The sequence below is a fragment of the Larus michahellis genome, chromosome 5, assembly GCF_964199755.1.
Source record: "Larus michahellis chromosome 5, bLarMic1.1, whole genome shotgun sequence".
Classification (NCBI taxonomy): Eukaryota; Metazoa; Chordata; class Aves; order Charadriiformes; family Laridae; genus Larus; species Larus michahellis.
In genome coordinates this window covers 59,227,340-59,251,096 of record NC_133900.1, presented here as the reverse complement: position 1 = coordinate 59,251,096, position 23,757 = coordinate 59,227,340, and the positions used below count along the sequence as shown (strand labels likewise).

The 23,757-nt window shown below is 40.6% G+C and overlaps 1 protein-coding gene across 7 annotated transcripts in view; it reads right to left on the bottom strand.

Annotated features, from left to right (window-relative positions):
• Positions 1-471: 471 nt before the first annotated feature.
• The window catches only part of C5H4orf50 (chromosome 5 C4orf50 homolog), an 83,873-nt gene continuing 60,587 nt past the window's right edge, over positions 472-23,757 (bottom strand). For 6 of the 7 annotated variants that reach the window (XM_074587549.1, XM_074587550.1, XM_074587552.1 and 3 more), the window contains 2 exons: positions 18,157-18,246; positions 473-4,750 (listed from right to left, as the gene is read on the bottom strand). The gene's annotated coding sequence lies outside the window, so the exon portion shown is untranslated. Of the gene's footprint in view, positions 4,751-18,156; positions 18,247-23,757 lie in introns of all 7 variants that reach the window. The other variant, XM_074587551.1, reaches the window with a different exon arrangement.

Genomic DNA, 23,757 nt, shown 5'->3' with positions numbered 1-23,757 from the left:
TCACTGAGTCTCTGAGTCAGTCTCCCTCCCTCTGCTCTACACAACCGTTGTATTTCTGGCTGCAGTGTCCTCCTCCCCCCACAAAACCCCATCCCATGATTTGATGATTCGGACTGTCTCCTGACTTGTAGGAACCATGGATCCAAAACCCTACAAGCCGGGGAAGGCTCAAGTTTCCCACTTCCTGAGCAAGTGATCCAGCCCACAGCATTTTGCTAATTCATATTAATTCTGCTAAATCAGCAAAAGCTGAATGGCTCCTCCACCAAGGGGAGCAAGAGCTCAGGTGCAAAAGTTTCCTTACCCTATTGGCAGACCAGGTGGCCCCTTCCTCAAAATGGAGTCCCTGGGTTGCTACCCAGAGATACAGTTGTATTTACAACTATATTTCAGAAGCTCCACCACCATTTTAGATTTAAAAATAATTAAAATTATAAAGTTTTTAATTTAAAATATGCATACATTTAATATACAAAATTATACAAATTATACATTTAACTAACATAGAAAAATACATCTTGTTAACAAGATAAAATGTCAACATATCTTACATAATTTAAGTGAGAGTTACAAATTTGTGGTAATCATCAAGTAGACTTCGTGACTTCATTACAATTCTGTATCCTCCCTAGTTACACTGAAAATTAACACATATGTACAGTTGATACCTATGACAAATGTCTTAGAGTGGAAATCTTTGTTGAAAAGTTATCCAGAAGGTTTTAATGGAACAGACCAAAACAAGAGTGGCCTCTTGGGTATTATTGAAGCTTCTCATCTAGCTGAGACCAATTTGACACCCGGTTACAGGGCGGTCATGGGTCAGACTTTAAACTTCTTGCATTTATTTACAAACACCCCTCCCTCCGCAGTCTAGGTGGTACATCGGGTTAATAAATATCACACCATAAACCCCGGTCTTTTTGTTCATTCTTTGGCACCTCTTCAAATGGATCCCAATTTGTAGCCCTAACAACTGTTCTTCATGACCACTGGTTACCATCCCACTGATATCTGTGCAAAGGAGTTAAATAACTGCACAGCACTAGAGCTCAAATGGCAAGATACATTATTCGTCCCAGATCTCTCGTTAAGACCTCAGGAGGTGGGGAAATATCTTTGTTTCAGTCAAACAAATGTGTGCAGTAAGTCTTTACTCCTTATTTACTTTACATGGTTTCTTTTTCCAAGTTCCAAACAAAAGACAGAAGCGTAATTTATAAACAAGCTATAAAAATCTGTTCCATGCTGGGTCTTGTCTTACATACTGCGAGCCATGTAATGATTTTCTTTTAACTATTTACATATTCTTTAAAACTTACTTGTCATAACAGGGAGCAAAATAGAAGACCACCATCACTACTCTGATTTTCAGGTCCTCATTTTTTTGCCTTTTTTTTTTTTTTTTTTTGTGGCTCTGTAACTGACATATTGCTCTTAATTCTTAAAAGGTAAAATTCACTCATGAGCTAAAAGCTTATTCAAGTTTTCCTAAGATCTACTTATGACCATCAGTGAGTACATGAATTGCCTCACTCAGGCTTTTTTTCACCCTCTTTTTAAAAAAGACAAAGCCACAATTCAGAGAGTAGAGAAATATAGTTGTTCGGCATCGGTTAGTGCACACTGCGCAGTAACCTCTCACATGGGAATTTACATTTGCATATTCATATTCCCATAGCAAGAGTCTATGTTACACGGAGAAACAATAGTGAACAGAGATTTATACCACAGATCCCAACAGCTCCCAATCAAGGCCCATCTCCACAACTACTAATCTCTCTTTTCCTCTCCTATGTGCATAGAAAACATTAAAGCGTGACACTTAAGTATCTATCAATCAGATGTGAGCATTTCTTAAGCCAAGTAGAAGCAAGCATGAAATTTTGGTCCCAGGGAAGCCAGTGGAAATTTGCCAGTCACTTCAGTGGCACAAGCATTTCATCCAGCACATTTAAATTTCTCCTTTTTTTTTTTTCTTTTTGACTTTACCTGAAACTTGCAACATTCCTAGTTGTCAAATCATGGCTTTTGCATGGATTCCACTGTCAGAACTTAAGTTAGCTATATTTTTAATTCATATCCTATATAAGAAACTGTAGACTCTCTTTCCTAACATTCGTGCAGGGGCAAAAATTCCTGTCCATAATCCCATGGCTACTGATTTCTAATGTAAATGTGTTTGGAGCCAAAGGCACAATATATTTTAAAAGAATTCTGCTAAAGCAAGAAAGAGGTTTGAACAAGTTTCTGTAATCCTAAGGTCTGTTCTCCCTCTGCCTCCTTAAGGCACTAAAGGATTTCCAAAGGATTAGTGGCAAAACCCAGCATGCACATGTCCCTCCCTCCCTCCCTCCACCCCACAACCACGGCAAATTCAAATACTAAAATCCTTCATCTGCGAGTGAGAAATACAGGTAGATTTATGAAAAAACAGATCAGGGTTTTTTAACTTTTTAAAAGGCCACAAGGACAAACATCAGCCATGCCTTAGCAGGAGGTTTATCCTGGGAACTCTGCTGCATATGTGAAATATTTCCTGGCAAATGTATTATACTGAATGTAACATGATTATCATGCCAGAGTCAATCATTGGACTTCCAGAATCTGCCATCCATAGTGGTGTGAACAGAATTTGGGATTTAAAGGTCGTGTAAGGAGCTCTGGAAACACTGTAAGCTTTATTTTCAATATCCTGCGATGCTCTATATAGAATTGTATATGTAAATAAATGAATTGTCAAAGAAATCTTATTTTCCATGTAACACTGCCCATTTTGTCTATTTAGGGTGACAGAAGAAGATTGTATATTTACTTACGCAGAATTTAGCAGCATCTTAATTTTGACTGTAAGGAATTTGGTCAAAGCAATACTGTGCATATAAAGCAATCAGAACAAAGTGCCCGATTTTGCATTCTGAGAAAGTTTAACACAAAACATCGATACACGTAAAGCATCCCCTGGCATGTTTACCATACATAGCACATCTAAACAAGTTAACTTCTGCTTAGTGAAAGAAAGCTGAATGGGCTATAACAACTAGACAACACTTTTCTCTTCACCATAAGGCAACTAGAAAACAATAGCTAGGCTCTCTGTTTCACCTAGTAATCTCACTTAAAAATTTTACTGCTTTCTTACAACGATTTGAGGTAAAGTTGGGATTTTAATTCCCGGTCCTCAGCCACCTGAAATGCACCCACTGGTCTATCAATTTAATTAATAAACAGGCTTTTCCAATATCCGTGAGACGATTTTCATATTAGGAGGTGGTAGAATTTAAAGGAGATCAATGTGGTAGAAACCACAAAGAATTAAATGTGTTCTACATTCCTTATGCTAATCGTTTTAAAATGAAACCAAATGGCAGAAAGCCTAAGATGTTACAAAATGGACAGGCTCATTATCAACATTTATAATTTGTGGTGGGAGATTATGCATAAATACTAGGAAAGAGGCATGATGTTTTAGTTCAGCACTTAATTCAAAAGTAAGAAGTAGTGTTTAATTGCCTGAGTGTTGTGGAAATGATGTATGTTTTCAGGTGGATAGTATGCAAATGGATAGAAACCTACACATATGTCATTGCTTTATTTTAAGAACTTGTAGTTAAGCTTCAAGTGTTACCATGCCAACGTGTCATCTTGTTACTAATCATAACCTAGAAATGCATGTTACATTAAACTGATTTGGGATTCCACAGTTTATTATCCTTCTGCCTCCTTTCAAAGGATATCCGGAATTACGGGGCAACTAAGCATTGTAAAGACAGCACTATCTAGCAGTTAGCTCAATGTTAAAAAAAAAAAAAAAAAAGAGGAAACACAAGTTATAAAACAGTTATCAAAACTGAAAGTGCATCAGACTGTAAGGGGTAGTTCGAGAGAACAGTAGCCATGGCTGCTCCCATTCAGGACAACACAAGCATTGCCACTGACTTCAACAGTGCTGTGTGCAAGCCTTTAGTTAAAGAAGGAATGGATGCAACCATACAATCCCTTATGCACAAATCTTGTGCCGGCGTTCACATCTCCCTGCCTTCACAAATGGGTACTCAGGTATGAATAGTATGGGTTATGGGTGTGTAAATCTGTATCGTGCAGTGTGGTTGCAAAATGAGTGCACCATAGCCAACCACTGCGCACAAACCCACCTATTTCAGGAAAAGCATGTATGCCTGCAAATACCTTATCTGAAAGTTAAATTCAGTGTGACCTATTCATGTGGTTGAAATAATCAATCTGGAGTATTAGGACACAGCCCTTTGATGTTTCAAGCGCCCCTCAGTGCACATGAAGTACATTCCCAATTCCTACTTACCCTTGTAAAAATGCGGTTCTGTCTTATTTCCTAGTCTGTACCCTCAAGTACCACATCCTCAGAAATACTAAACATCCTAACTCAGATCAAAGACTCTTTCAGGAATGCGCAAAGCCATATGAGGCTGAAGATATTACATGCCCACACAAGCAGACCCATGAAGACCAAGATCTGTGCTTAACTTGATAATTTCTTTAAAATGCAAATGCTGAGATCCCAAGAAAACAGAAAAAGAACTCAAACCACACACTGGGTTGGCCCACATGGCCAGCTTCCACTGCAGGATGTGGCTAAAACGTGGCAGATGGTAAGTCAGGGCAACTTCTCAGTTTTTCCTGTAATGAAGCGGCTTTGACCACCAGGTCAAAGCACCTTTCATCCTTCCTTCAGAGCAGTAGTGCTTCTTCTGTGTGACTGATACATTCTTCCCTGGATAAGAGGAAGGAGGGAAAAAAAGGGAAGGGAAGAAAAAAAAAAGAGACTAAGATAAGTACCTGGCTTTTCACAATTTAAGGAATTATTTGTTATTCACTCAAGGCCAACATGAAGCATCTGGGAAGAAGTGTGCTTCCACACAACATAACATAACAGCAGCGTTAAGAGAACACATGGTAGAAACTGAACTGTTCAACACACATTGAGACATTCTCCCATGATTTACTGATTTTAAGCACATCCCATACTTTTCCCTTTTGCTACTCCTTCTTGTAAACAAGTTCCTGTCGTCCGTCTAATATGGGAATAAACACTCCCTTCCATCTTCCCAACACCATTTCATAATCCCCTTGGCAGGGATCCAGAGAAGCAGTCTCGTGGATAAAGTTCATCTCAGGGATGACAGCCATCACAAATCTGACCTTCTAAATAAGTCCTTTATCTATGCCTCTTCCCAGAGCAATATTCATCATTTGAATTCTTCCACAGATATTAAGTTTCAAAACCTGCAAAACATTATATCTGGCTTTGCAATTTCCACTGAGGCTGTCATTATTACTGCTAAATACCACCAGTGATGCAGTGTCTGTATATTTAATGCTGGAGAAACATACATCTTAGTACATCAGGAGTATAGGAAATAATAATAACATACAGAATTTTAAAAAGTGGTATATTGTAATTATTATTATTATAATAACCTACTGGTGATAGTAATTACTGTTGCATGTTTCAACATTTTCAGTAATGTAAATTGTTGCCAGTTTACTGACTTGTTCAAAGGAAAAAATGTCCCTAAAATGTCAGGTCTGAAAATTGGTGTGGCCAGAATGACGAAAATTTCATTCAAACTTCCTTCAACGATCATGTATTTTTTGCACTTCAGTGACCACATCTTTTGTTACCCACCATTTACATTTAAAACAAGTTGTCCAGTTTTCCAAAGTCAGGGATAAAGAATGTTTGCCAAACACACAGGGACCATTTACAAGCCTGAAAGTCATTATTTGCATTACATTTCCTTCCATTTTTAACATGTTTTCTTGAAATGTTAGCCATCAAATATGTTTCTTTTCTTATTTTTGTCAGACTCTTCACTTTCACATTCCTTTCATCCTCTTTGTCTGTCCTTCCTCCTTCCTATGTGACATTATTTTTCTCTCCTTTTATTCTCTGCTGCAAGTCTTTTTGAAACCTTTTGCTCCTTGCAGTCTATGTCCGTGACATATTTATCCTTCATCCTTCTCTTATTCTTTTGCTTCATACCACTTATCTAACTAAGCAGTATGGCAACAAAACCCACTACTGAACTGTTTTGTAATTACTCTGGTCAGGGAGGAAGTCTGTTTTGTGAAATTCTTGAGGAAAATGAAAGTCTTCATGATGTCACTTTACCTAAGAAAAGTACCGATGAAGAATTTCCAGTGCTTAAGCACAAAGGTACAGTTTCCAACCATGCATCACAATGATTAAAAAGCAGCTGAGTCTTTATCAATAATAGACCTAAGAGTTTCAGCATGGGTATGCCTGGTGCTCAGAAATTTGGTGCCTCCCATTCTTTGGTAGGGCTAAAGCACATGCTTGAGCAATGATGCAGAGGCTGGGCTCCTGTTCCTTCACATCGCAAGCAAAATCAATTTCAGTCACCAACAGAAAGAACTGCTAATGCAGAAGGTCATTAAACAGAACTGATTTCTACATGATATTGGAGCCTTAAAAAGAACCTTGCAACATAAAAGTGATGACTGTGCACTGCTCTCTAAGCCAGGATTGAATAATTTCCAACTCAACAAAAATTAGTGATCCATTTTCATGCACTCACTTGATGTTCTCCAATCTTTTACCAGCTCTGTGAGCCACCAGCATTTATTTGTTTTAGCTCCCAATCCTCCTCATCTATCCTTGTTCATCATGTGCTAAATATCAGGAAACCATAAGATCATAGGAAGGAACCTCAGAAGGTCATTTAGATCAACCTACTCAAAGCAGAGTCAGTTATGAAGTTAGACCAGTTTCCTCAGGGCTTAGTCAAAGGTGGTGAGACACTGGAACAGGTTGCCCAGAGAAGTTGTTGAGACCCTATCCCTGGAAGTGTTCAAGACCAGGCTGGATGGGGCTTCGAACAGCCTGGTCTAGTGGGAGGTGTCCCTGCCCATGGCAGGGGAGTTGGAACTACATGATCTTTAAGGTCTCTTCCAACCTAAACCATTCTATGATTCTATGAAATCTTGAAAACTTCCTGGGATGGAGAATGCACAAGCTTCCTGGGCAGCCTGTCCCACTGCTGGGCTGCCCTGGTGGGGAAAATGCTCTTCCTATATCCAGTCTGAACCTCCCTTGTTTCAACTTATGCCCACTGTGCCTCATTCTCCCACCACTACACCACTGCAAAGATCCCAGCTCCATCTTCTCCATTACTTCACTGTAGGTTCAGGAAGGCTGTTGTGAGGTCCCCACAAAGCTGACTTTTCTCCAGGGTGAACCAGTCAAAGTCCCTTGGCCTCTACTCACAGAGCAAGTGGTCTACCCCCCAAAGTATCTAAACTAACATCTTTAAGGAAGCTCAGAGAGCACCAGTACTGCCAGCCAAGGCCATTGCTATCCCCTGGCCACCTCAGTCAATGGTATTGACTGGTCTGCACAAGCTCATCCATCTCACCTCACACTGGTGGAACAGAACTAAAGCTGACCAGCTACACCTCCTAAAAAGGTCTGTCCTGTTTTACTCATCCATTCCATTCACTTCCTTGGAGACCAGAGCTCTGTGTCCACTGCCAGGGTCCGTGGTCTCTGTCCCTTGAAAAGGACAGGGCAGAAGCCACCCTGCTCCCCTTAGGAAGGTAGAGCAGTAAAAGCTTTGCAGAAACGTTTCAGAGTGTGCATCAAAGTCAGAAAGAAATGAGCCAATATAGAGACTTTAAAGACAAAAACCAGCAGGGCTGGAAGGGAAAAAAAACAAACAGCTGCAGGACCGAACATGCATTCCTAAAATCTCCACGGCATCTTTAGAGAGTCCCTGTTCTCTTTTTAAATTAATGAATGCACACACAAGATTTTAAGTTAAATATTTCCTTCCATTGAGAAGGTAAAGATGGAAAATGGAGGATGCTCTTTTATTCTGAGCATCTGAAAGAGGACATGAAATGTGGTGATACCACTATAAAAACATACCAAAATAATGTCTGCTGACTTTCCAAGTATCTGACATGGGTTCAGGTAATGGACCATCATACAGTTCCAGCTGCTTCACTCTGGCTTCTGAATAATCTCAGTCAATGCATAGTGGGAACATTTCCTCAATATACAACACACAGCATCAAAGATCTGAAGTCACCAGTACGCAGTGGGTGCTCTATACCTCAGTCCTGATAACCAGGGTGAGTACACCGTGTTTCCATTGTTTTTTATCATTAGAGTCATTTACAGTGGAGAAAATGCAAAATTCAAAGAATTAATAACATTTCTTTATACTCATCAAGGAAATTCATATTTTTGCTATTGTGACCAAATATTTGAAGAAGATTCTATGCAACCCCTGAAAAGAGTTTCTGCTGTAGAAGATAAAAGAATTACTCTGCTGAGCCTCTGCCCCAATCAAGGGTCACATATTATCCTTTCTTTAGCATCACAGAAGCACCACTGGCTTCTACAACTATTCTGGAGGTACAGTAGTACAAATAAGAGAAAATGCCAGGCATGAAGACTTGTGCTGTTCTTCAATATTTGGTAATGAAGTTACAGATATTTCACATGGGCTAACTAATATAATCATGAGCAACCAGTCATTTTATAATTTCTATTCATTACAGAAAATCAAATGTGTCTGTGGCACACACACACCTTAATAGAAAAATTATCTACCATAAATTATTTTGTGTGTGTTTTATAGTACCTTATTTTAAAATATAAACATCTTTATTTAGAAAAATGTTGATTAGAAAAACTGGCAAAAAAGAAAGTGATCGCAAGAAAGGAAAGGTTGCAAAGCTGCATTTTCCCATAATACATATGGGATCCCTCAACCGTTTGGTAATGAAACGCTGTATAACCAAGAGCATGTTAGTCTTTGCAAAAATATTTGATTTCTGTGTTCAGAAAAAAAAAAAAAAAAATAGTATTCAGTGTAGCCTTCTTATTCACAAATTACTGCTTATATAACTCATTTCTAATTGATGGATTCACATCGGAGCTCAAGAGGTGTGAATCTCATTAAACTCTGAATGAAGACATATTGATCCCCATCACAAGCAGAGGCCAACAGAGCTTGCCTATATCTCAGAGGAGAGGGAAAGCTACACCAGTTTCATCCCAGGCAAAAAAATCCAACCAACAAATGAACCATGGAAGCTGAAAACCACAAATAAATTATATTCTCTTCTGTCAGAAAATTAAATCATGTTGCTCTATGTTTTTGTACTTAATAAAGATATTACATACTAAACAGTGTTACATTTATAGATCTCATTCAATACTGTTGCTCTGGCTTTATGCCAGTTTCTTTCTTATGAAACTAATGTAGTTACTCTGGTAAAATGAATCCACACAGTGATGAATGAGATTTGTCTTAATCATAATCTACGCAAAAATCCATTAATTTCATTAACTGTTGAATCCACAAAACAGTCAATACAAAACATACAAGCACTGCGGCTATTTAATGTTACTGAACTCGCTATAAAAATGTCACACACACACTCATTTTCCCACTTTTTGTAGAAGAACAATTTAAGAGTCTTAATTAGGGTTGTATAACCACAGTGAACAGGAGTTGCAAGTGTGAATCTTAGAAATGCGCACGGACAGTTGAATTCACTGCTGTGCCGAGTGCCATTCTGGAAGTTTATTTCTTCTGTTAATGGCCTACCAATATACATAGAAACAATACATTTGCTTTCAAAAAATGTCTTCTAAAATGGTATCCTTGCAACCCTTTGCAGCTTTGAGATGCAAAAGCTTACAGAAGAATCCCGATGTCTAACCTCCTGCTCATCAAATATTCCCCAACTTTGCAGGCAAGCAGCAGTAACATAGACGCTTATGAGATCAATCGCTAACCCAAAATCTTGAAAACGCAGCCCAAGCAAACCAGCTTGCCAAGAAGCTTGGGGTGAAACAAGCTGATGTAAAGCAGTCCAACAATTTTAAATGACAAACTAGGAAACCTCGAAGTCTGATCACAGATTGTTGAGAACACACAAAAAAAGGAAAAACCAGCTGGAATCTTTTTTTTTTTTTTTTATGGTAGAGTTCATCCAGTGCTAATCCTAATTAAAGAGTGGCCCTATTACAATTTAAAATAAGAAATAATTAAAACACCCTTGTATTCAAAGCATCTTTTACAGGACCCCATTTACTTTAGTGATTCGACTTTCCTGTAGAGGCGCCACCCCATTTATATACTCCAGAGCTTTTACTAGCCTTGAAAATCCAACGGTACTTGTTAAATATAGGCTCTCTTTTGTGCTAAGGTAAATTGAGGACATGAACTTAGTGTTATTTACATCTCTCCCATTAAGACATTTATAATGGATTTAAAAGTTAATACAAATGAGTTAACCTCACACCATAGAGACAATAACCGCACGACACGCTCAAATACGACAGCAGGGTGGTACCTTCTATATAGCAGGCATATTGTTTCTGAGAAACGTCTCAAAACAATAATGCAACTCAATACAATGAAAAAGTAAATTCCAGAAGGAGTATCTTGTCCAGTCAAAAACGGAGACAATCCCTATCATGTGCATGTTTCACTGGGACTAGTTATGAAGTGAGTATTATCAAAAAATTACCAATGGTAACAGACAGTAGCAACAACCACAAGAAACACTTCACATCTAATGTACTTCACCATGTGCTTTAGCACCATAACACATCCAGTGCAATTGGGACATACGGTGTTTCTTCCAGTGCTGAATATGCAATGTCAGGTTGACACACATCTCCAAAAAAAAAAAAAAAAGGCAACAGAAACATGTTCAACTTGGTTATTTCAAAACGTTTTGGCCTGGTGGGCCACTGTTTTCCCTACAGTTTCTGAGAGAGGTATCCTTCATATCAAAATCTTAATGATATGGTTCTGCTGGTAATGGGTAACATCAGTTTCACAGACCAGTTGTAGAACACTACTGGAATAGATATATTTGCAATAGGTAGCAGCCATGAATCTTGTAAAAACATGCTTTATTTGCTGAGCTTGATTCAACCTCCTTGCAGCAAGACATTGCAAACTGGATCAACAGACTATGAGAGGAGACTGTCTGTGCCTCAGAGCAGCGCTCAGGTCTGTGCGGGGTGCTGGGGAAGCCAGGGAGGTAAGTACAACCATGAAAATCTGAAAGACCTGCTGGATAGAAGAGCACAAACTATGAGCAGGACAACATAATGTCCTTGGAAGCAGAGGCCATTTGAGCCCTTCAGTTTCTGGAGGATGCTATCTCTTTACCAGATGATCTTCCCAGGCAGCCTATTCACATTTGCATGGGTAAAGGCTGCCCAGAAGACTCAGGTTTGCACATTTATCTAAGCCACAGCAACCTTTGGGCCAGAGGGGCTTTGTCCTGGGGACAGCAGTGATGCCTCCAAATGTGAACCTGCCCCTCGTCCTTCAGAAATTTTAATGATCTGAAAAGCAGTACAAATGTCCTACAGAAAACCATTAATTTAAATTATTTGACTTAGAGGGAGTCACAGGCATTTTTTTAATTTTTTTTTTTTAAATTCAAGGTCATTATGAATGGCTCACTCAATATGAGACAAGATTTTATGACTCACAGGAGACTGGGAAAATCAGGAGCAACACTGCATATTTAGAGTACAATGTTTAGTCACCAAAGACGCTTTCAGAGTTATTGCCTCCTCCTCAGACACATTTTTTAAATTGCTGCAACAGAGCTGCAGCAGTAACAAAGAAGCATCTTTCCCTTAAATGCACAGTCATACAAGTAAGTGATCAGCAGCTTTGCCCTGCTGTTGTCAGCCTAAGAAAAATTGGCAAGTGAATTCACGTTTCAGCAAAGCATTTTTGTATCTCACTACCCCTCCAACCATGCAGGGAAAAACGATGCATGCACATCCAGAACAGATTAAGTAGCATCCGAGGAAGAAGATTTCTAGATGCTCTGCACCCCATAGCAAAAGCTTAGGAAGACAGGATGACACAAACATTTGAGCTTTTCTCTTTTGCTTGTTTTTTCTTGCCTGTTCTTTACAAAGGCCTGTTGCAAGCCAGAATAACTACTGGAGTAGGTTGGATTTATTTTATTTTTTTTTTAAAGTGTTGCTCAAAGCAGTAACGTTACAAATCTGTGAGAAAATCATAGGCTTTCTGTGGTTGATCTGTTCCCAGATCAACTCACAGTAGCTTTGTGTGCCCACCTGCACAGCCCTGTCTGCCAGAGGCAGGGGATGCACAGCTGTGGTCGCAGGAGCACCAAGGGGGTGGCACTCTTGAGCACCCCATGGCAGAGCCAGACTGTCCACTCACCACCACAGACCAACACTGAATTTTGCTCAGAGACAGCAGTCTAAAGACTGTGGAGTCTAACAACTGCAACACATCGTTACCGCAATATATTTTAATGCAACACCAACAGTAAAAGTCTAAAAGGAAAGAAAAGGCAGAAAAGGACCTGGGGGTTCTAATTGACAAGCGGCTGAACATGAGCCAGCAGTGTGCCCAGGTGGCCAAGAAAGCCAATGGCATCCTGGCTTGTATTAGAAATAGTGTGACCAGCAGAAGGAGGGAGGTGATTGTCCCCCTGTGCTCAGCACTGGTGAGGCCACACCTTGAGTATTGTGTCCAGTTCTGGGCACCTCAATACGAGAGAGATATCGAGGTGCTGGAGCGTGTGCAGAGGAGGGCAACGAAGCTGGTGAAGGGCCTGGAGAATAAATCTTATGAGGAGCAATTGAAGGAGCTGGGACTGTTTAGTCTGAGGAAGAGGAGGCTGAGAGGAGACCTCATCACTCTCTACAACTACTTGAAAGGACACTGTAGAGAGGTTGGTGCTGGTCTCTTCTCACAGGTAATTAGCGATAGAACAGGAGGGAACGGGTTCAAGCTGCAGCAGGTTAGGTTTAGGCTGGACATTAGGAAAAAATTCTTCACAGAAAGAGTGGTCAGACACTGGAATAGGCTGCCCAGGAAGGTGGTGGAGTCACCATCCCTGAATGTGTTTAAGACTCGTTTAGGTGTGGTGTTAAGGGATATGGTGCAGGGGAGAACTCTGTAGAGTGGGGTTGATGGTTGGACTCGATGATCCCAAGGGTCTTTTCCAACCTGAATGATTCTATGATACTATGAAATGTTTTTATCCCAAATCTAACTACTTGAAAATTATTAATAAAAGAAAAACATTTGCTATTCCCATCAATATTTGCAAAGGCAAAGCAAGTTTCCCTGCTCCAGCTTTACCCCTGTGATGGAAGAGTCAGCATACAGCGTATGACCTACATAGCAGGAAGTCAAACTTTATTATAATCCTGTCCCCCTGAGCACTGAAAAATTTGGAAAACAGACAAGATGAACGCAGTGGCCCAGATTCTCTCTGTCATTTGGGCAGTTTTGCACTGCATCATTAGTCTGAATTCACCCTGCAGGGGCCAGAGTCGTGACAGTGAGCCACAAGGCCTGTTGTATTATCATGCTCCTGCTCTATGTCTGGAAAAAGCAAGAGCATGCTCACCTTCCAGGGACCCTCAGCTGCTGAATCATCACTTTGTTGCTGTAGATTGTAAGTATAAATTACAGTAACTTTTAGGATGCTATAACTTACATTGGAAATATCTGTATTGAATTTTAAATACATGCTTGGGACACACATGTGCCCGGACAATTCTCCTGTCCACACTGCTTGGACCAACATCTCTACTCAGACACAGAACTCAAGGTCAATCATAAATGAAGTGCGGGAAAGAGTGCAAGGTGCCAACACATATTTCATCTGCCTTTCCAATACCATCATATTAGTCACTACGCCAGTCTAGAGCCTTCCTAGAATAACCATGTCCTTCAATACCTTCAGGACAATGAGGATTTGTGGGCCATTTGACTACAGGCAGTCCAGCGCAATGTGAAGAGCCGCAGCTGACTCGCATGCCAACTACAGGGATGCTAGGATGGTGTAAATATCTCTTTGTCCTCTCTTCTGCCTCACTGAGCTTTGCACCCATTATATCTAAAGCAAGGGGATACAGGACCTCCAGGATCAGGTGCTGACACATTAGGGTTTCTGCGTGGGGTTACTAAAAGTGGCCAGAAACATTTTGCATGGAACATTTGATTTTGATGAGGCTGCAGGAATCACGCCTGATTTCCTGCCAGGTTCCCTTCCCTGTTCTTCAACAGTACTCCTGGCTGGTTGACAGAGAGTGGGAGTTTGGAAGAAGTTATTGCTGCAGGATTGTCTCAGAGATTGCAGAGCTCCTAAGCTGCTGGCTCCTCTACAGATCTCATTAGGCAGGATGCCAAGAAACTCAGAGCAGAGTATCCCTGCTCATAAACTCCAAGACTGCCAGCTCCCTGTTAGCCCACCAGGCAGAAAGACAAGAAGTAAGGGTCTGGAAGCTCTGGAAATGTGCAACTCCTTGGCATCCCAGGGAGCCAGAGGATCCAGACGGACTATCTTGTGCTGGGGACCCCAGAGCTTCTGATGCCTCCAGTTCCAGGTGCCATTAATTTCATTAAGAATTGAAAAAAATACTCGTGTTCATTTAAAATTAGAATAAAATCAAACTAAACAAATCTACCAAAATCTTCTGCAAAATTGCATGCTCTTTTTCCATGCTGCACCTCTTAAGTAACGGGTTGTTATGGCTGGTACAACACATCTTGTGGTCCTGCTCCCTAAACATACAGATTGTACCATTACTCAGCAGACTGAGCTTTCATCTCCTATCTATCCTAGGTATTCATGCCCTCACAATTTTATTTTCCAAACCAAGCCCTTTAGGGAATAATATGTTTTGTGGGGTTTTCCCCTTTAAACATATAGCCGTATGTATACATATAGCCATACGACTCCAGAGAAAGCAAGTAGAAAGCAAAAAAAAACTTAAACAGGCACTAATTTTGTATCTTCATGTTGTCTGAGTCGAACAGGATTTATTTTTCTGCAGCTCCTGTTACCACAAAGCTCTATATGCAGGTCAGCAGGCTTATGTAACAGTGATGCATCTGGCTCTCTGTCCCAAATAAGTACGACAGAATATGCTGTGACTGCTACATAACCTTGTGCGCTGCTCATCGAAAGCTCCTATCCATATTGTTTTCCTATTAAAGGAGACCCATTGAAATCTCAGCCTTCAGTTTTCCAAAGACCTGTAATTGTTACCCGTTCTCAGCCTGGTGCTTACGATCAGAAGCACAGGATCATTTTTATGAAGCTTTTTTGTTTGTTTGTTTGTTTGTTTGTTTTTTAATTCACTAGTGCCCATCCATTCAAGTGCAGTTTTGCTTCTGGAAAGAAAGCATTTGAGTTAATTCATATTAGTTATATTTTAATATACTGTTTTAAGTTCTGTTGTTAACTTGTGAGTTCACTCCATCACATTTTCTTACTGCTGCTTCATGCTCTGCCTTTTCCTTTGGTGTTTTTCATTTTGTCACACATTCACCAGTCACCCTTGTGAAATGGTCATGGCAATGGCCAGGGACCTCATACACGTACCCAGAGCACAGCACAGAGGAGACTTTGTCCAGACTTGCATTTTGTAAGAATCTTCTCTCCATTAAAACTAGGTTATGGCATTGTGAAAGCAAGGGGACACAAGTCAACAGCAGGTGCCCAGCTCTCACGCTGAAATGAAGTATGCGTAAATCCATGACATGCACTCATATTTGAGAACAACAGATTTGACCTACTAAAGTAGGTACCATAATGTGTTTTATTCAGGTATCAAATACATGTAGACACCTATGCCAACCCCAGTTCTAGACCAGGAAGACAATTCTAACTTGTAACTCCAGACTCCAGCTAGTGTGGAAATGAAATCTCTGCTTTTCTATAAATATTCTAATATGGTTAAATGCAAAGTGATGCGTTAGGAACAAGGCGTGCAGCCTATGCCTTCAGAATGGTAGACCATGTCCAGAGGAGCACTGAAGAAAGATCAGAGACTGCTCTAGCCAACAAGTCAGCATGACCAACAAGCACAAACTAGAAAGACCAAACAGGACTTTACACGTAAACTAATAGACGGGTCAACAGACAAGCTGTTGACAGCCCTCAGGAGTACCTATGCTGAGTAGCATATGTGAAGTAGAATTTCCCTAGCGTTACTCCTGAGTTTGAGACTTTTCCAATTAAATGGCCCGTTCTGTAGGTATGGCTTCACAACTTTTTTTTTTTGCACTTGATTACACATTTTACCACAATGCATTTCACCACAAATTAAAATATTGACACTAAGCCAGGACAATATTTCGATACCAAGTTTGCCAAAACCCATGGTTTTATCTGCAGAATTGTAGCTCTAACACTTCCTAAATTCGCACCTGTAATAACATCCAGAGCACGGCCTCTTAAGTTCATCCACAGAGCAGGCCCATCCACTGAGCAATTTTGTGCTCAGTTAATATATGCAGTGCTATACTAAGCCCAGCTAATCAACACTATCTATTCTGAAAGCAGAAAAAAAAATTCTATATGTCTATCACACTCCATCAGCTTTCCCCACCCACTTTAAGCAATTAGTTTCAAAGACTTCCTGACGAAATTTACATAAAATACGTCCTTCCCTCCTACGCCTTGTTAATGCATTAGATTATAATAATATTGGAGAACACCAGTGGCAGACAGGCACTACAGATGACACTGTGCCTCGAACACACAGTCACAGGAATTTTTGAGGGCAGCAATTTCCTGGATCACCTTGGCATCTTCAGTGGATTTACACGCTTGTGGAGCAAGAATGCTTTTACTGTCAGAGACCCTCCGGATCAGTTTGCGGAGAGAAGGCTAAGGATGCAGATAACCTCTGCATTTTTAGGCTCTGCTTTGAATAGGCAGATGAGAAAAGAACATTTATCAATGGACATAAAGCTGCAGTTGAAAGATCAGCAAGACTCACTGAAAACCTCTGGAAAACTTCAATCATTTGCAAGAGGAGAAGCAGGTGGAGTGATCTGGATAAGATTTGAGGGGCAGGCTTCTTACAGCCAAAATGTTTGGTTAATAGTTTTTTTTTTTAGCCAGGACTTCGGCTGGCATAACTTCATGAACTATCTCAGTTCTAGAGTGATGGCTTAAGCAGGTGGTGATGTATTTGTGGCTTTCAGTTAATGACTTGGTCTTGCAAACCCTCCTCACACAGATCTGTTCGAGGGTGTTGGAATGGGAACAGCATATTCAGGAGACTTATAAGATATTAATCCCGAAGTACTAGGACACAACCGTTGTGTTGGCAATAAGCTCCTGCAAATAGTTGCAGAAGCTGAAGAAAAGCAAGAGGAATAGTTCCAAGCGTCTGCTTTTAGCATTATATTTACAGCTTTTCCCTGACTGTGCATATATTAAGCAGATTGCAGACTTGTAGTGAGTGGAGGGAAAAATCTGGCTATTTATAAAGCAGTTAACCTTTAGGAATGACCTTTGTTTTAACATTAAGCCGGTCTTCTTCGTGTTCAGAGGACCAGCATTTTCAGCATTTGGAAAATGAGAATATCTTCCATAACTTTCTGTGAAGATAACCATAAAGAAGATTTCAGCCTTGCAGTCTGAAAGGTCTTGGCTGATGCAGACAGCATAAAGATGGAGTCAATGCAATCCTGAGACTGCGACGAGGCACAGACAGTGGCAGAGGGAAGCGACTCCAGAGCACGCGCCAGGATGGGGGAGGAAAACGCTTCTAAAAAATGTTTTTCTGACACTGTGACTTTTCGTTGTGGAGTATTCCCATTGACTTTTTTCTAATCAAAACAAACATACCACACCTATCTTTGTTCAGAAGTTACCTCCCGGTATCAGCTAACAGCTGGACTCCTCAGCCATATCATTTATCTAGTACTAAGCAGGGACCAAACAACTAGAAACGATGTTCGGCATGACACCACTTTTCTGACCTTACTTCAGTGTTTTCTTGTTTCCAGGGCAACTCACAAAACTCATCTAAGAAAACCGCTGTCACAATTGAAAAAATAGATTTTTATTTTTAGATTTGGTTAACCCATCCATTAAGAAAAGGAAATGAAATCAAATGAAATTGGGAGCTGCAGTAACACTGCCTTAGGATAAACACAATGTTGTCATTGACTACATCTGTGGAAACTATTAACTGAAAGTACAAGACCCTGTTGTTTACAGAGGTCCTAGGCTGGTTTATTCAGGTTACTTTGTACCTTAGCAAGTTATTTCATAATATTTCAGAAAAATATTTCAAACATATTGTGACTACTATACCTTTATTATGCCTTCTTTAATTTGCTTGGGTGATTCAAAATTAACTTTCTGAGAAAGGACCATGGGAGCCAAACCCTCCCTTCCATACACCTTCAAAGACACAAAAACAGTGAATCAACCTTTGGTTTTCTCTGGAGAGAACATATGATAGTCTCAAATTGCATACTAATACCATGAATTATTCAAAATCACAGCAGGTAACAACAAACATTTTGTTAAGCATAATGATACAGCTTAAACATGAAAAACCATAGGAGTATAATTAACAACTAGAAAAGTGTCATTCAATTAAATAACAAGTCCACTGTTGCTTATGCATCCACCATTGGTGGATGGTTCATGGCACTAACCCCAGCCTTCAGCAGTGCAGAACTGTTCTAGCCCCGGGAGACACAAAGCTTCAGATATTCCCTCTTGCTCCATGGAAAGACAAACCCAGACATCTGTAAGGAGACCAACTACAACCAGTCCCACTTCGTCACAGCAACAGGAGACAAACAAGTCTCCATCTGCTTCCAGTTTGCTTGTTCTCATTGGGAATATTTGGAGAGAAATTCAAGGCAGGCCATACTTCTCTCCCTCCAGCACGTTTGTCCAGTACAATCTTGCCTCAACTAACTAGGATTCAATATATTACACCCTATCATCACCAATAATTCCGGCCCTGTTTTCTAAATGTGAAAAATTAGGTCTGGAGTTTAAGAAACGTGCCCTCTGTAATTCAGCAAAGCACAAGAGATATTTCATGTGACTAATTAGTACCTTTTCTACGCTGCTGTCTGACTCAGCATAATGTAGTGTATGCTCTAATGATGTAACAGGAACAAAAGAAAAAAAAATTAATTCCGACACAGGAACATAGATTATTGGAAGTGAGACTTAATGTCTTTATGGTTTGAACTGTTCACACAGTAACTGCACAAAGAGGAGATCGTTCAGAAAAGAAAATAAAGGGGAAAATTACACATTTCCAGGAAATGAGCAAAGGTCAGTCATTCAGAAAAACACAGATCCCTCCTTTCTCTGTTTTATGAAACATCTCACAAAAAAAATATAATTTAGGAAGTCTAAGAAGAAGTCATGGCACATGTCTCCTCAGAAAAGTGTTGCACTGTTTATGAGGAGAAAATGCAACTCAAGAAAGAAGAAAAATGAAAATATAAATACCTGCTGCAGTGCTCTTTAATGTTAACAGATGACCTTCTCTTGACTGAAGGCCTCAGGTTGGAGATAATACATCTAACATATTACCAGCTATACCTCATTCATTTCCAATTTACATTTTGTATCTCCCTAGGTAATCATTATTTAGCGATACAGAAAAGACAATTCAAATCTTCCTTACACCCAGAAGTCATATTATTCTAAGTGATATGAATTAAGGGATGCTGGCAAGCTCGAAGGGAACGATAGACCTTCACTGAAAGCATGAACTAATTTTTGAATAAAAGGGTTCATGCAAGCTTATTTTCTACCACCATTCCTCACTCCTTTATGAATAGTTCTTCATGTGATGTCTTCAGAAGGTTCATCAACAACGCTGGGATGCAAACCAGTTCAACTGGTGTGCTCCTCCAGTGGAGACCAACTTCACCAACCACAGCCTTTTCTGTGCCTCACGCCTGTGTGCAGGCAGCTACAAGGAAGAGAATTGACTATGCTTTCTCTCCATTCAAACCCCAAGCCATCATTTAACTTGCAGTACCAGACACCAGAGACAAAGGTCAGTTCTCCAAGTCATTTTAGCCAAAAAAGCTGGAGGGAGATTGTCACGGCTAATTACCCAGACATTGTATATCCCATACCTTTGCTTGAACATACGGAGCTGCAGAGGATTGTGTGGCTGATTATCCTGCAAATTCCATAACCTTGAGCCTGAGAAAGGGCATCAGCCTCATAAAGAATGACACCAGACAACTTCCAGGTACACTCACTTCATTAACATTTCTTACTGAGGCATTACACTTTCTTTCTTTGTTTCAAAATATGTAAGCCACTGTCTTTTGTGGAAGCAAAGCAAAATACACACATTCATAGAATCACAGAATGGTTTGGGTTGGAAGGGACCTCAAAGATCATCTAGTTCCAACCCCCCTGCCATGGGCAGGGACACCTCCCACTAGACCAGGCTGATCAAAGCCCCATCCGGCCTGGCCTTGAACACTTCCAGGGATGGGGCATCCACAACCTCTCTGGGCAACCTGTTCCAGTGTCTCACCATCCTCAGAGTAAAGAATTTCTTTCTAATATCTAATCTACATCTCCCCTCTTTCAGTTTAAAACCATTACCTCTTGTCCTATCACTATGCTTCCTGACAAAGAGCGCCTCTCCACCTTTTCTGTAGGCCCCCTTTGGGTACTGGAAGGCTGCTGTAAGATCTCCCTGGAGCCTTCTCTTCTCCAGGCTGAACAACCCCAACTCTCTCAGCCTGTCCTCATAGCAGAAGTGCTCCAGCCCTCTGATCATCTTCATGGTCCTCCTCTGGACCCTCTCCAACAGGTCTATGTCCTTCTTACACTGGGGACCCCAGAGCTGGATGCATTCTTCCAAACTTCCTCCACCATTTCTGTCCAAAGCATTTAAGCACAGAGTTGGGCTTTCAGTTACCCATCTGATTTTGATGCCCAACTGCCCTGGGTGTATGGGCCATGCCTACCCTGTTATCACTGCAGTCTAAACCTTGAAATGTGCTCAACAGTGCTTTGCTGTGGTTATCTTTTCATAAGAGTAATACAGAAAAGACACTCCCCTCTATTCAATATATTCACCTCATCTCTGACAGGAAGAATAATGCAGATATTTCTCTGATCCTGCAAATCCTTAGTTGCACAAGGAACAGGCAATATGGATTTCAGGAGCAGAATGCTTTTCAGGAGTAGAACGCTTTTCAGGAGTAGAACCTATTTTACCAGCAGAGACTACACATCAGTGGGAACTACTGAGAGAATTTTTAATTCACTGAGTCTAATGTTATTCAGTCTGCTCAAGTAATGACCACCTTGAGATGCCTAGGTGGGTGTTAGCTGCAAGGGTTGATTGCTCTACCTCTCTCCCTTTGGTCTGACAGGGCAAAAGATTCTGAATTGAAGTAAATACCAATACAATGAAATTACAAATACCCAACCCTCCTGTTCCCTGTGTCCCACCAATGACGGGGAAGGACCTTTTCTTTAAAGTTCTCTCCTATCTAATTACATCGTGAAATTAGAATTGAATGTTATAATTTAATAAATTACTTCTATCAAGGATTCAAATGAGAAACTGCTGTCTCATTAGCTGCTCTTCGGCTGTGTGAAACAACACAACCACCAGCCAATGCTAAAGCCATCTCTAGCCTGTGACCTGGAGGAGGGACTGAGCAGAAGTTCGTGTCTGGCAGTTGTATGCTACATCTTCGAGCCCTTCCCTCTTCTCCAGAGAGCTCATTTCACAGCCAAACTTTTTAGTTGGCTCTCGAGCACAAACAAAACCACCTTTGTGCTGGGAAGGAGGGGAGGAAAGCAATACGAATGGAATTGCTGATGCAGAATCTTTCTTTCCCTTTTTCCCCCAGCAGAAAGCTGCCAGGAGAGCAGCAGCCTCTCTCAGGGAGCGGGCTGACAGTCTCAACAATGCAAGTCACAAAACTGATCTGGCTTTTCAGGACCAGACAAAAAGGAAAAGAGCTGGGACCCTTCCAAAGCAATGAGAGGTTTCCTTTGTAGGACTGAAGGCTGAACGAAGGCTCACGAGAGACTACAGCTTGAACTCTTTCTCTTATTTCCCTGGTTTAGGCTCAAGAGTTAGTTCACAGGCTTAGCCAGCAACTTCAATTGGTAGCACAGTTGAGCTGTGGCTGCAGGAGTATTTTTAGGCTTGGTTTCCAATGGAAACGGAGCATTCGCCACTACTGTGCCTCTCTGTACCTGCATCTCTGTGTTGCTTTTGAACCCAGTGGCTATAGTTGACCAAAACCAATTTAGCGAAAAAGCCTCAAACTTCCTACAACTTTCTGAGAACTCAGAGGCCTGCTAAAAGAAAGCAACCCCCAAAATAAGCTTCCTTGCTATAGAAAAAACTGCATAAGTTAGGATTTTTCCTCCTGTAGAGTTCACATGGGTCCTCTGCGTACCCAAATACTGCAAGGCTTCAGCTGAGGCTCAAGCCCCTGCAGTAACTCTCATAAATATTCAACTCATGGGCAAATCTAATTCAGAAATCTGCTGCTTCTTCCTGCTTACTACTTTTCATTCTTTATCATCAGGAGAGGTCCCCATGACAGACCAGCACTAGCATTTAATGACACCTGTTACCTGACCGCTGTGTAATCTCATCTTTTCTCCCACAAGGTGAAGTGCCTAGTGCCCACTAGCACCGGGCTGTCTGCTTCAACGACTGTATTCAACAGTCTGGACTTACCCCAGCTTCACAGAAACCACTTTTTCTTGGTTTTCTAAAAATCCAAACTATATCTTCTTCTCTGAGTGCACCCATGGGTTCCTCACCAGGCTGTCTTTTGACAGTGTGACTGCAGACTGCAACAAATGAAGATCATACATGCCATAACGCACGGGCTTTCCCAGTGAATAACACCTCTGTAATTACTAACCTGTTCCACTGTCGTGGTTTAACCCCAGCCAAATTGGCTTTGAGCACCAGTCTTTGTCATACTCCACAAGTCAAAGGCATAATCCACGCGGGACTAAGTGCTCATTCAATGGACCTAGGCATTATATTAATCAGGGTGCAGGTTGCAAGCACCCCTCGATTATTTCATTTATCTAGATAGACAGATCCTTCACTGTCTTTACATTGGTAATGCAAGGTTACTATAGCAACCTCTGTGCGACCTGCATAATCAAGATAGCAGAGAAGAGCTGATAGCTGAATTAATGCATTTATAGCCCTGAATAGGAAACTTTAAAGATTAAAGATTAATGGTCTATGAAATTCATATATACTTTACTCATGGTGTTACATTTATCCCATTTCATCTCCTTTTCAAAATACATTTATCTTTAAAGGCTAAACTAGAGATCTTTAAATGCTAAACTAGAGTACATGATACAATCTATTAAGGCAACAGCACTTAAACTTGCTGTTTATATTCTATTTCAAGTTTAGCACACAATTAAACTACTTCATAAAGTCCAAAGACTAACATACATTTTACAGTATGGGTGATCAAGTTATTTGCATCTTGCAGAAGCTAGAGTTCTTAACCAGATATGCGGATTATATACATTTCCACTATATTTAAAATGAGCAAATTCAGAACTAGAAAGCCAGCTTATTGAATATTAAGTGCAGAGATCACGTTTTCCTTCAATTTGCTTTTTATTTTCCTTTACTCAACTGGTTCTTTTAAAAAGTCACTAACTTTCATTCAACTAGAGACTTGCTTGCTAGCAGTCTACTACAAGTTTCTAACACATCAAAGTAATATACAAAGGGTTGCTTGACCATTCTTCAGCAGACAAAAAAAGACATAGCACCTAAATCTAGAGCTGGATCAAAGTTGCTCACGCAACCAGGATGGTGACATGAAGGAGATGTACATGGAGGGAGTAACTGGGGAACTGAAGTATTTTTGTTTTCCTTTTCTTTTGCTGGAGTTTCAT